The sequence below is a fragment of the Malania oleifera genome, chromosome 11, assembly GCF_029873635.1.
Source record: "Malania oleifera isolate guangnan ecotype guangnan chromosome 11, ASM2987363v1, whole genome shotgun sequence".
NCBI classification, from domain to species: domain Eukaryota; kingdom Viridiplantae; phylum Streptophyta; class Magnoliopsida; order Santalales; family Ximeniaceae; genus Malania; species Malania oleifera.
This window is the reverse complement of record NC_080427.1, coordinates 24,327,434-24,341,579: the sequence shown is the minus strand read 5'-3', so window position 1 is coordinate 24,341,579 and position 14,146 is coordinate 24,327,434. Positions and strand designations below refer to the sequence as shown.

General features: G+C 36.6%; 1 pseudogene; it reads left to right on the top strand.

Annotated features, from left to right (window-relative positions):
• The first annotated feature begins 3,051 nt into the window (after positions 1 to 3,051).
• Positions 3,052 to 14,146, top strand: part of LOC131168611 (histidine--tRNA ligase, chloroplastic/mitochondrial-like) — a 32,463-nt pseudogene continuing 21,368 nt past the window's right edge.

Sequence of the window (14,146 nt, the reverse complement as noted above, 5' to 3'; positions counted from 1 at the left end):
AATTGCATATTTGCATCAGCTAGATGGATATTCTTTCCTTTTAGTGCAATGAATTATTATAGATAGTTTTAGAATTTGTCCAAGCATAGGGCATTATCTTTGCGCTTGGACCAAATGTGTGAACAAATGGATAAGAATACTATCACCATTTTGTGCATGAATAAGTAGCATGTACATGGAATCCAGTGGTAAGTCCTGTGCTGTTGGAATCCAAATCAAATTTTTGTCACTTCCACTAGGTGTATAACCAACCCGACTTTGTCTGCATCACTCATTTTCAACCACCCTTTACCTTATCAATTGGATTGGCACAATTCCTTCTGTGGCAATCACAGATGTTAACTGTACTTCGTGGGCACAATTTGGTTGGTTTCTGGATGGAAAACATCCATGCCTGCTGTGTTGCCTGTGACGGTTTGTCCATCTACCTCCACTGGTGATGGTACTGCCATCCACTACTCTCAATCCAGATCCCAGACTATCTAGCCAAGCTATGCAGGAGCAGCTCCTGCTTGGAGAGATACCGTATTCTCTCACAAGCTGTGTGCATTCACCATGCACATGCTCAATGCCCCCAAATTTCTTATATTTTACACAAGATGGGGAATTATGGAGATATGTTAAGATTTCAAAATTGAAATTAGCTTCTCAAATCACTGATGTATCCACGTTTTGAAAATGTTGTTACTAAACCATCACATGTACATGTTGAGGGGCCTTTTGGAGAATGTGATGGGCAAAATTGATGATTAAAAATTGTTGGGGTTTGTCTTATTAATGACTGAGATAGAAGAGTCCTTGGGTGTTTCGATTGAATATCTTATGCCACACAAGCTTTTTGAAACCTTCTACAAATGTATGCTTCTCAGTCCAAAGCATGGATTAGTAACATTGATTCAACTTGCTTATGGTGTTAAAAGGTGAATTAATTATGCAGGAGTATATTTAAAAGAAGCGTTCACTTGCTGACCAGCTTGCTGCAGCTGGAGAACCTATGTCAGATGCAGACTTGGCTATGCATATTCTTGGCAGGTTGGACACTTACTATGGCCATTTCCATCTATGCGTGAAGACTCGGGTTGATCCTCCCCTTCTTCATGATCACATTGGACTTCTTTCAACAAGAGGCTAGACTTGAGTTGTCCTCTCCTTTAAATATTCAGTCAGCTGCAAACCCCACTGAGATGATTTCTTCCCCAGCACATATTTTGCCTCCATATATTCCTTAACCAAATCTAAAGAAACTTTTTCCATCCTTGAATATGGACTAAATGTATATTTGCTTCATTTATATTAGATTGGGATACTATATGAACTTCTTGTTAGGAAGAATGTTACTTTATTGAAGGACATTGGAGCTTTATATATGTGTACAGGTAATTTCACTAGATTAACTAGTGCTTCTCCAAGAGCTCTTATATTGTAGCCATTGGTGTTGTCACGTGTGAACCATGATGTGGATGATGTTAAATTTTTGAGTGACGAGTCTTTAGCTGGAGTCTATATATATATATAGAGCCGTGAGGGAGCACCTGTGGGTTTCCTCATATTTTCAACCTGTTTAGAAGCATCCTTTGACACCACCTGCATGTGATTTGCATCTTTTTTTCCATGTATAATGTTGATCAGTATATGATTTTTTATTTCAATGGTTCATTGAAGATAGATTAACAATCTGGACCAGTAGTTTGGTTGGACTCTATGATGTTAATAGCTTATATATGGTAGCTTTGCTTTATAATTTCTTTGCATATTGAGTTTTACAATGTGCAGCATAACAAATGTACCTTTTCCTCAATATTAGCAGTGTCATTGCATTGAATATGATACCTGTGGTCATGCATTGCTTCCTTGGTTTATTCATTTTTGTTTTGAACTTTAACAAACATTTCTTGGTTCAGTTATATGACTGAGTTTCTCTCTCTCTCTCTGCCTTCTAGGCTGGTTTTTTCTTTCTTTCTTTCTTCTCCTTTGTTTTTTTTTTATTGTCTTTTTATGTTTTTTGTTTTTTGTTTTTTGTTTTTTGTTTTTTGTTTTTTTCTTGGGTTCACAGTTGCTCAAACATAAGGGAGTTCTGCCTGAACTCAGCCTGGAAGTTGAGAACATTGTGTGTTCACTGGATCCTCATCTTCAAGGAGCAGCAGCTGCCGCTTCTACAATACTTGGGGAGAAGGGGAAAACTGTTGATTTTGTTTTGGAGAAAAAACCACTTAAATGGTACATAAATCTCTCTATTTCAAATGTTTATAGGTTTCTCGGCCAGCTTATTAGTTTCTGATATGCTGTAACTGCATGTATCCTTTTAAATCTTGCTTTTAATGGTGTTCAAACGGGCATCACAGATAAATGCATTCTGGCTGATATTGGTGGGAAGTTCAGAGTGGCGAAGACGTATGGTTGGTGTAAAAATCCTCTCCTCTGAGGAACAATATGAGATCAAACTTGATGAACTGGAGTGATAGATTTGGCTGTTTTAGAGGCTTGTAGTTTGTATATTATTCTTGATGAACTAAAATATTTTCTGGTTTGTTTACATCCCATCTTTTATTTATTGCTTATGTTTTTTCTCATAGAGATGTTGGCAATATAAAATCGAAATTTCCATAGATCTCGTAAGTGCTAGCTCACACGATCAAGATGATCCATACTTCCATTCTGCTTCAATCAATACAACCTTCGCTAGTCTCATTCGGTTCTTCATATTCCATTAGACATGTTTTTACAAGCAGGTTAGTGTGAACTGAGAACTATGTAGACTGGTTGGACCTCTTTCAATTTCCAAATGAAATTTAAATTTGTTATGGGTTTCTTGATGCATATCTTATGAGAAGCTAGATTGACTTTTTTTATAAGTGGTCTTATTTTCCTCAAATGCATTTTGCTCTGTCCTCTACAATGGTTCCTTAATTGGTCCTAGTCTTTGCTTTGCTTGACCATTTGTTTGAACTAAACAGTGTTTTGCCTTTTGTATAGTATTCATCTAAACATAAAAATGATGATTAATGTAATAATTCTTCCCAATTTTGAAATGGTGGTGAATCCTCATTCAGAGGCAATATTTTTACGGTAAATGTCTATGAAGTGGCGCCTGGATCAGCTTTAATTGTATGCAGTTTTGCTGCAAATGCTGCGGCTTAAGTTTCTGTGGTTTAAACACATGCAGCTATAAATTTTTTAAACCAATGGCAGGAATAAGGGAATAAAAAATGCTTTAAGAGACAGGTGCAGGGCAATTTTGGCAGCTTAGTGTTTTTGTTATCTCTTCCTTCTCGATGGTAGATGTTCGATGGGTAGTGACTGGGTGAGCTTTGCTAACATGAAATGTTGAGGTGGATGAGTAGGAGGGATGGAATTGGAAATGAACTTATTATTAAGTTCAAAGTAATAGTGGCCCAATTAGAGAAACTGTCTATGACGGTGTGTCATCTGCATTGAAAACTTAAACCAATGGTTGTACTACGAAGCACCGGATTTCCCCAATAACAATTTCTTTATGGTGCAAAATGTTTGGTATTCATAAACAAAGTATACATAGCCAATTGGTGGGAACATGATGTCTAACGCAACAACAATAAATCCTTAAGTCCTGTTGAGTGGGATTGAATATAAATCCATCTTATTAATTTCGCACGGTCCAAGGGCTTGGGCAATAATCTTTTGGAAGTCAGAGTTGTATCAAAATCAAATCCTTGTTACCCCAGTACCCCGGCTATAGCATTTTATGTTTACTACATTATTACTTTTTGAGTGTTACTTTGATGTAAAAATCAGAGACTAGAGATCAAGGTTTTTTTCCTTCTTTCTTTTTTCCCTGTGTATTTTTTTTTTAAAAGTGACATTGTGATGACTGAAGAGTATATGATTGGGTTTAGTTCTTCCCCTACCCATAGGTTGAACATCTTACAGGTTGCACCATGGTTGGTTGTGCTCCAGCTTTCCGAAAGGCCCTTTTATACCCTCGGAAATTCAAGGTCTCTAGGAAGTCTAGTTTTGGAGGTAGGAAGAATTGGAGTCTCTGAAGTTTATGAGATCCATATGGCTATATTCAATGTTGTTATGACAAAACTTGGCCTGTTTCTGAATCCCCTTGGAAGTTCACATATGTTCAATTAATCTTGTTTGAGTTGTGTGTTAGGGTCCCTCAGAAGTTGGAAAACCTATCCTTATTTGTTGTTTGCTTCATCTCTTTGCTAGTTTCTTTCAAAGCATTGGAGGAGAGACTGCATTAGTTCAATGGATTCTTGTCAACATTCGAAGTTTCTACTTTGCTTGAGATAAAGTTTGGCATGCCACCAATAGAGGCTGTCAATAAACATAATGAGCATGGCTGTTTTAATTACTGGACACTGATTTGTTTGCTTTCTGTATATTTATATAATGTCTTATACACAAATCTATGTTGCATTGCTGGGATTAGTTTAATATTCAGGAAGTTGACCTGGACATTTTTTTGCTTAATTGTCCGGAATACACAATGCACATGTATCAATATTTAACTAGTACACTTAAAACCATACAAGCTGCTGTTCAACCCACTGATGAACCCATCCTACTTGCTGTCATCGTGGCTTTGGTTTGATTTTGGGTCTCTTCCACTTTAGTTTGGTACAAATATTCCCATACACCCGAATCCTACAACAGAACAGGTCCCAGCTTGCAGTAAAAATGGTTTTTTTTTCTGAAGAGCATGTTGCATATTGCTGTGTGCAACAGAAACATTTCCATTATCAGCTCCAAGACATGGATCCTATTTGTTAGATGACAATCCAAGTTACATGTTAGATAAATCCCAAGTCCAGACCTACAGCACCAACCCCTCCACTTTCAACTCCGGCTCGTGTCTTTGATGCACAGAAACCCAAACTCCGATTCCCCATTTACCCAATCGGTCCCATCATTCCCCACTTTGAACCTCCACACAATTCTAAAAACGATTCCAATTCCAATTCCACTCAAAATGAGGCAAACATTTTCCAATGGTTGAATTCCCAACCTAAAAACTCTGTCTTGTACATCTCATTGGGGAGCTTTCTCTCGGTGTTTGATGCTCAACTAGAAGAAATCGCAGCAGGGTTGCCAGATGTCCCACATCGGAAATATTTCGCTAGTTTTGCTTCTTCTTTTACGTGATCGTCCAAGATGAAACTCATCTCCTCGGAGATATTTGAAAACATGGAACGATGCAGGCAGATTATGACCCCTGCGCAAGGTTGACATGTGAATGGGTCCAAATTTTTTTCCCTTCCTCTGTGCTCCCCGCTTTGAAAGATCTACGACTATGTTTTTCTTTTTTCTGCTTTTTTTATATCTTTTTCATCAATTGATTGCATCGTGCTTTCCCTTTGAAAGATCACTCTCTGACTATATTTTTCTTTTTTTGGGTATTTTTGAGTGTGATGCAATTATTGAGCGGGTTGCTTTTTCTTTTCTCTATAGTTTAGTAGCCTAAACAATTTGTATCTTACGTGTTTGATGAAATGCTTGTGAGAGCACTTTCATTCGCATGTCATTTGCAAAGTGGAAAACAGTTCTAGGCATGCAATGCTCTGATTTGATGCTGCATTTTAAGTGGCAAATTATGTGGACTTTATAGGATTTTTATCCCTTGCCCGAAGATTGTTGTTGTGGGAATCCATATACAAAGAAGCTGGCATTTCTTTGTATAAATGAAATGCAAACTGATCGATTGACTCCCACTTGCAGCTTTGATTGTGTAGATTCTTGTTTGTTTCTACTTGAGTGATGTATGGCAAAGTGATTTGTTCTTTGTTTTTTTGAATTGGAAAGAGTTATGATTAATATCTCATTTGTTTTTAAGGATGAGCCCTAATTATACCATATCTCAATTGTAATTTTATTTTTGAATTTAAATGAAGTTGGTTTTTATTCTTTGTTTGGTTTATGAGAAATGGAGGGAAAATAGAAAGAAGCTTACTTTTTCTAGAACGGAAATGAAGCTTGTATATATTCTTGGAGATTTGATTTTTTAGCTTCCCACCCATGGTTCACTAAGCTTAATAGGCTTAGCTAAATTGAGATGAACTGTTCTTTCCTGTTTTTTTTTTTCTTTGTCTGGCTAGGCAAATGAACTGTTCATTCTCTTGAAACTTAATTATCTGAAAAAAGGGTTATAATCATACTTTATTTTTCCTTCTCCTCTTTGGCTCCTTTTCTCATGCCACCAAATAGATCTTACATTCATAGCATGTTCATAGAATAGCGATTTTTTTTTTTTACTACAAAGCAAAAACTTGTTAGGGCGACAAAAAAAATATAGCGTGCAGGGTTTCATGGCTACAAATTAAAGATATTGATGATTTTCTTGGCAAAGGTGTTTCAATGATTCAAATTCTGCTGTTGGTCCTTAATTCGTGTTTTTACTTTTCCCCTTTTGTGAATTTGTAGTTGTTTGGCAGCTTTTATGTTCATTCTTGGTCTAGAATTGTCCTTATTATTCGATGTAGAATTTTTTGTTATGCCTGAGGACATGACCTTTTGCTCATTGCAGAAGGTTTTTTTCTTGGCTGCTGGATTAATATGTATTAGTTTTGCTCAGTTTACTACTATTTCCTTCTTGAGGGGCTCTTTTGGGTACCACATGCTAATAAGCTGCTGATTTCAATTTATCAGTGTAGTTTGTTAAAGGTGGAATTTGAAAGGAAGGTCCTTTTTTTACTTGGGAGGAAAAATGTTAAATGAGTTCTGAAGCACAGATGCATTTCACTTCAATTACTTAGAGGATGTCATAACTCTTATCTCGGAGAATGCTGTCATGAATAATGTTTGTTAGGTTTAGACACAGTGCATTGGCTGCAGCAATTCCCCAAAATCTTAAGGCATACACATGCAAATATGTATGAGTGTTGTTGTGTGTGCACGCACGTGCATATACATACATACGTTCATATTTGTCCGTTTGTTCTCTGATTTATTTGATAGGTGTGGCATCAAACTTTATATGTATTTTATATTTTCCTTCTTGCATGAAGTTGTCCAATTTGCGATGCATTGGCCTCTTATTTATTTATTTATTCATTAAATTATATTTTTACTCTAACCAATGATTATTTGCGTTTTGCTCCTCAATTGCGTTGGCCATTTTGAAAAATAAAATTGTTTTGCTCAAGTAAACATGCTCGTCCGGGTCCTTGTGAGTTCTCTTATACTTTGTGTGCATGGGTTGCGCCCCATTCCCCATTTCTGAAACTCTTTGACTTTTTTACCAATATCAGAGAAATTGACTTCTCTCTCTCTTCAAGTTGAATTTTATTATTTTATGTTTGGAGAGATTTTAATTTTGAATTGGTAATAAATTTGAATAAAATATAATATATAATTAGATTAAAATTTATCTATCTAATCCTATGTTTGGTGAGGTCTTGAATTTGAAGTGGTATTGCATTTGGATAAAATATAGTACAAAATTAAAATTTGTTCAGGTCTAAAATTCATGTTTTCAAACGCTACCTAAATTTACTTAAATTCAAATTTAGGGTTTGAAAGCTATGCTTCTAAAATTGCATTACTAAGTTTCTTCCATTTTCTTTGTTCAAATTTTTTTTTAAGAGAGAGAATGACACATTCATCTAGGGATTAAATGACGTCGTTTTGGAGAGAACAACAGAGAGACCGTCTAGCCATTAGCTGCACCAATCCACTACGCCACACGCTAGTGCTACAGCCATGGCTGCAGGCGCTTCTCTCCTTACCCTTCACCCTCGCCGCCGTTCTTCGCTCCCACCCTCCGCTCTCTCTCCGCCACTGTCGCCCCCACTTCTCTTTCTCTCTTCTCTACCTTTCACCTTTCCCACCCTCTTTTCCCGCAGATATTGCCATCCCAACCACTCTCCTTCCACGAACTCCAGACGCCACTCTTCTGCAACTTTGCCGTTGCCGTCTCCAGCGCCCGCCACGACCTCAAATGCGGACGGCAATGGCGGCTCCGGCCGCTCCGGTGCCCTGTCTTCGCCATTGCTAGCCTTTGATTCTACGCAAAAGATTGACGTTAATTCGCCCAATGGGACCATAGATTCCCCCCCCCCCCCCCCCCCCGAGGAAATGAGACTCTGCAATTGGCTTTTCAATAACTTCAGAGAGGTTGGGTTATTTGGTTCATTCACTCCTTTGTATGTTTTCGTTTTTGATATATTAAGAACTACTTGTTCTCATTTTAATTGATTGTCTGATATGTAGGTTTCGAAGTTTTTTGGGTTTGAGGAGGTTGATTTTCCGGCGCTTGAGTCGGAGGAGCTGTTTATAAAAAAGGCCGGGGAGGAGATTCGATCCCAGGTTAATGCATAATTTCTTCTTTTTTACTTTTTTTTTTCCTTTTTCTTTTTTTTGGGGGGGGGGGGGGGGGGTTAACTAAGCTGTTTTGATGCTGATGGATTGGGAGTCCACGCAAGTTATTGATTTTTAACCAGCTAGTGATTTAGGACAGTCAGGACAGTGAGTTGTGTCGATTACAGCCAGACATGTCTTAAACAGTTCTCAAATGAAAAAGTGGGTTTGTTAGTATGATTGCAGTGCAAAAGTATTGTCAAATTGCTTACTGGATTTCTATGGGAGCTTGTTTGGGACCATGAACAACAGTAGCGCAAGTTATTGTGAGCAAAATGGTACCCAAAAAACTTTGAAAATAAGTGTTTATAAAAGCATTTATGATATGGTGATTCTTACAACTTTACTACAAGTTAAGAGTCAAAAAGGAAAAAAAGAAAAAAACAAAGTTATGGTGAACTCTTAGATATTGATTTGATTTTTTTTTTTTTTTTTGGGTGGATAAAAAAGAAATTCATTAAAGTAAGATAGGGAAAAAACTACAAAAAAATGAGAACAAGATGTCTTCCTATTGAAAAACTTATACAAAAGAATGGCAAATGAGGAGCTTTCCAATCCCTTTGGAAGTCTGACAGAAATTTCGTAAAACATCCCTGAAGCAATCATCCCAATGGAAGCAAGGATAACCACCCTATCCCATAACAAGTATGATGACAGTTGCTCATCCTTGAAAATCCTCACATTCTTTTCCATCCGTAATGTCCATAAAATAGCTTGTGAAGCACAACTCTAGAGAATTCTCTTTTTCTTACTTCTTCCAAAACCCCAAAACTTTGCTAATATGAACTCATCCACTGTTGGTATTGAGGAGAATAAATTTCCTTTGGACATGTCATAAACTTGTCAAAAAGAGAAAAATAAAAAAGATTAGAAGAAAGAGATTATGCATGGAAGTAGGAAATGAGGCATTACCTAAGCATTGTATTGTCATCACCATTGGCCTGCAGGTAGATTATGCAGGCAACATTTCTAGTGGGAATTTGTTGGTTCTTGGGGAATGTTATTTAATTTTTGCGACTGGCTTTTGGGTTTGGGTAGTTCAGTTTTACTTTTAGACAAGTCTTTATTATCACTGAAAGGAAAAAGCAAGCTGCACATCTTTGTTGTCTCAAAAGAAATATTTACACAGAATATCCTAAAATTTAAAACAATAAACTTATTTTTTTTGTTTTTTTTTTGCATTTAAAATGTTGCATTGGTATTAATTTGATCTTTAATTTAGTTCCCAAATTGTCGCATTTCCTTGAAATAGTGGGAATTTACATAGGAAAATCTAATTGCTGATATTTTTAATTGAAAAATATTATAAATGGATCATTAAGAATAAAATTTCAAACTCCTGGAATTTGTTTGTTGTCAAATATTAAAAAAATTTGTACTTTTTCAATGCAGCTATACTCCTTTGAGGATCGTGGAAATCGCCGTGTTGCATTGAGGCCCGGACTCACTCCTTCTTTGGCAAGGCTTGTTATATAGAAAGGGTACTGAAAATCTGATCCTTTGGGATTTAGCCCCTTCCACCTTTTTAATAGTTTATGGTAGCTTCTTCTTTAGATTTATTCTTTGTTCTTTGTTCTCTATGCTTTTCTGATTAAAATTGTAATGTTGAAAGATTTTTGTTCATTTATTTATTCATTTATGATTTTTGTATCCAGGTACAGATGCCAGAATCTGATCTCTATGTTTTTTTCTGTTCAGAAAATCTCTATCCCTGCCATTGAAATGGTTTGCTGTTGGTCAGTGTTGGCGTTATGGGACAATGATGAGGGGAAGGCGTCGTGAGCACTACCAGTGGAACATGGATATTATTGGTGTACCTGAAGTCGCAGTGGGTAGCTTCCAGCCTCTGTGTGTTTGTGAATGATTTTGCTACATGTTTTTCTTATGATTTTTTTTAGCAGAGAAAATTTAATATTAATGGGCACCAAGGATTCCCCCAAAGACAACAAGGGATTACAAAGAAATAATTTCAATAAAATTATGGTAGTTTTATCATTGACAAAATGCTGACATTAACTCCCTCCACAAAAATATAAGAAAATATTTGTTATAAGCCACTTGAAAGATCTTTCCCTTCGTCCTTCGATTTCTTTCCTTCCACATAGGCAAAAAATTTGTAAAGGGGATTAATTCAGTAGTGCATTTACTTACTCTGACAGCCAGAGCACACCTCCAAACGCACAGCTCTCCCACAACAGAATCTGTTCCTGTCTATTTGATCCACACACTGTTTTGAGCACAGTTCCACGGACTCCTTGTCCTACTACACTCTACAAGGAGGTGGTGCAGAGTCTCTACTTTACTTTTGAACAGAAAACATTTATTCGCCAAAGCTATTCCCCTTCTCTGCAGGTTATCCAGTGTCAAATTCTTGTCTCTAGCTGTGAATCAGACTTTGCATGGCCTTAATTTGATTTGAATACAATCAATATATAGAAATGCAAATTTTTTTGCAAGTCTACATAAAAGTTATTGGTTGATGCCTTGAAGATTTTACGAACCATTTTGAACATCCAAGTTTGAGTGGTTCTTAAATTTGCAAATTCTTCTATGACTTTTTTCGAATTTGGATGGAGCTCAGGTTTACTTTGAATTTAATTATGCCAAAGAGAGTCAGGTTCTAAACAAAAATGCTGTAAGCACTTCCCCACCAAGGAAATGCTTTTAGACATTGAAATCTCCCTCCCTTTTAGGTCTACATCTACTCACTGTTTCCCAACCTACGAGATGATTTTGCCACTTTCTCCCTCACTTGACTATAAAAAATCCATCATCAACTTCTGAGCTTTACACACCACCATGCAGGGATCCTAAATAATGACAAATAATGCAGTGGAATAGAAAACAGCCAAGCTTGAATACAATTAACATGACCCCCTAATGTAAAAAACACCCTTCCACCCATCTAACCACCTAGAAATTCTTGCATAAGTTGGGTCCAAGAAGAAAATGCAGTAGGATTATGACCTAAGGGAACACCAAAGTTGATAATTGCTACCATAGCCATTCCTCTCCAAGACCTTTTCCACAAAGCTCCAACATGGTCGTAAAATTTTTCGAAATCTAATTCAAAACAATGCCTTTCCTCCTCCTAACAACCTGTTCGACAACCTAATTCGCCACCAAAACCTCATCTATGGTTTGACAATTACCAACAAAGCACCCTGATTTTGGGAAATCCTGCTCATCATTAAACTAGCTAATATCTTAGGAAGAACTTTGATCAAAATTTTATAGTTCATACGTGCTTCTTACCAAAGTAATGAACCTAAAATCCCTAACCTTACAGATAGATCCTTCTTAGGAACTAGGGTAATAAAGTTGAATTAGTACTCATGTACACTGCATCATTGTCAAAAAACTTATTGAGCACTTTTACAGGTCTTCCTTCTAAGTTTCCCCACAGTCCTTGACAAAAAGCTAACAGAAATCCATCCAGCTAGTGCTTTATCTTTTTGCATTTGAATGATGCTCCAACCTCAATTTCTCAAAAGGCCTTGCTAACTAAGCTGCTTTATCTACAGAAATGGGGCACCAATCGTCTGAAAGAGAACCTTCTTATTCTAAAGTATTCATAACACCTATTTCCTGTAAAATCTCTTTCTCCAGTTCACACATCACCAAAGGCCTCCACATTTCATACTTTTTCCCCTTTCACAAATGCCAACCACCTCATAAAACAAAGCTCTCCCCCCTTCTACTACACAATCACCTGACTACTCTTTAACCAGACCACTAAAAGCAGGATAAATCTCCACATAGTTTGAAATCTAAAATGAGTCAACCGCCTTTCAAAGTGCTGGGGGAATGTGATCAAATGGAGGGGAATTCTTGTGCTTGAAAACTTGTTCATCACTTGTTAAATTTACTCAAACCTGTTCCAAGCCATTTTTTATGAGCATACCAAGCTTCCTAGCTTATTAAATGGTTTGAATAATCTAGGTATCAGGCCAAGCATGAGATGGTCAATAATAAGTGTGCAGTGTCGTTAGTGGTGGAACTTGTGCTACTTATTATCATAGATTGACGTTTTAATTTCAATTTCTTTACGCAGTCATAGACTCAGACACGGGCAGAGGCACAGGCACAGATACTGAGAGGGGAATGTGATTTGCATTATAAGGATGGACAAGAGTAGATTTATATCTTAGGAATGTGGACAGCGGAGTGATGGCTCGCATAAGAAACAATTGGAGAAGGAACACAAGTGGATTTCGAATCATGATTTTTTTCATCAAGTGTTGGCATAGAGCACATTGTCTTTTGCTTTTGTCATGGTTGAACTTACTTGGCAAATTGTGGAGTTGCATAGTGTACGTTCTTTGTAACTTCAACAAGTAAGAGTAGAAATGAGAAGTTAGGGAATTAAAAAGAAGTATGTGGACTGGATTGCATTATGTACTTCATATGGTTGTGTTGGATATAACATTGCATATTCATCTCTCTTGCTAAACTTAACCCTCCATGGTTCGTGTTCTAGGCTGAAGCGGAGCTTATTTCTTCTATTGTCACCTTTTTCAAGTGAATTGGGATCACAGCATCAAATGTTGGCTTTAAAGCTTCTAGTCGAAAGGTGTAAAAAAATGCTCTTCATATTATTTTTGGTTATTAAATTTTCTTTAAAGTCATGTCTGCGTACTTCTGCTTTTTTTTTTTTTTTCTTTTCATGCATTTTGTTGTGCAGAGCTTTTGTATATATTGTAGGTTTCCATATCTTAATAGTTTTATACTCCATTTCATTTTTAAAACTTAAAAAGGTTTCACTTATGAAGCCTATTGAGCTTAACTCTACAAGTTAGTTTCTATGAAATGAGCTATTAACTCTAGTCCTATGACCCTTTCTTTTGGGATCAGCATTTTATGGCACAATTTTGAATTTGAAGACTTATTTATTTTTCAATAATAAAAGTTGTGGTTTTGGGTACCATAATACTCTGACCGAAGGTACTAGTTACAATGTCGTTTAAGTCTGTGAGGTGTGCCTAAGGAGTTAGTTGCTCCCAGTGCCAAGGACTTGTGACTCTCAAGTTGTTTATCCTTTCCACACCAATGGCCTGTGGCATTGGGGTTGAATTTCATACTACTTTATTAATCTGCCAAGAAAAAGAAATTTTAGTTATCCCCTTACCCACCTTTAAAAGAAGGGCACCCAATTTGGGCAAAAGAAGACCTCATCTCATCTACTTGGATGACAAAGCAACAGTTTTCAAGATATGTTGTATATTTTAAAATTTAAACTAAAGGGGCAATGCTCAATAATGGAACTAATAAAGGCGTTTGTACTAATGTTTTAAAAGGCGAAGGTGTAAGGTGAGGCATTTGAACTCCTTAGAGGTGAGGTGTAAGCCTTAAGGCGTTGGGGCGTTAAGCCTTTTGAGAATTTATTTTTTAGGTAAATATATGTTAAGTAAATTATATACATTTAAAATAAAGAAAGAAATTAGGAAAATTAAAAATCTAATGTAAAAAAGAAAAAAACTGCATATACTTTGCAAACTACTTGTTGGTCATTCAAAAATTGCTAACTTGAATACATGACATAAATCATGACAAGAGATAGCTATAGCATTACAAAGTTGAAACTATTTTCGTGATCGAAGATACAACTCTCAGTTATTTTGGAAAGGTTGAGGTTCAAGAGTTTTAGAAATGAACTCATATTATGACATTCCCTTAATAGAAAGATGTAGTTAAAATTTTCTAACCAATTCAAACTTGAGAATCATGATCCCAAAATGCACAAGGCACAAAAGCGTGCCTTTTGTAAAAATGAGTAAGCCTCAGCATGCAATGTGTTAGCATTTTT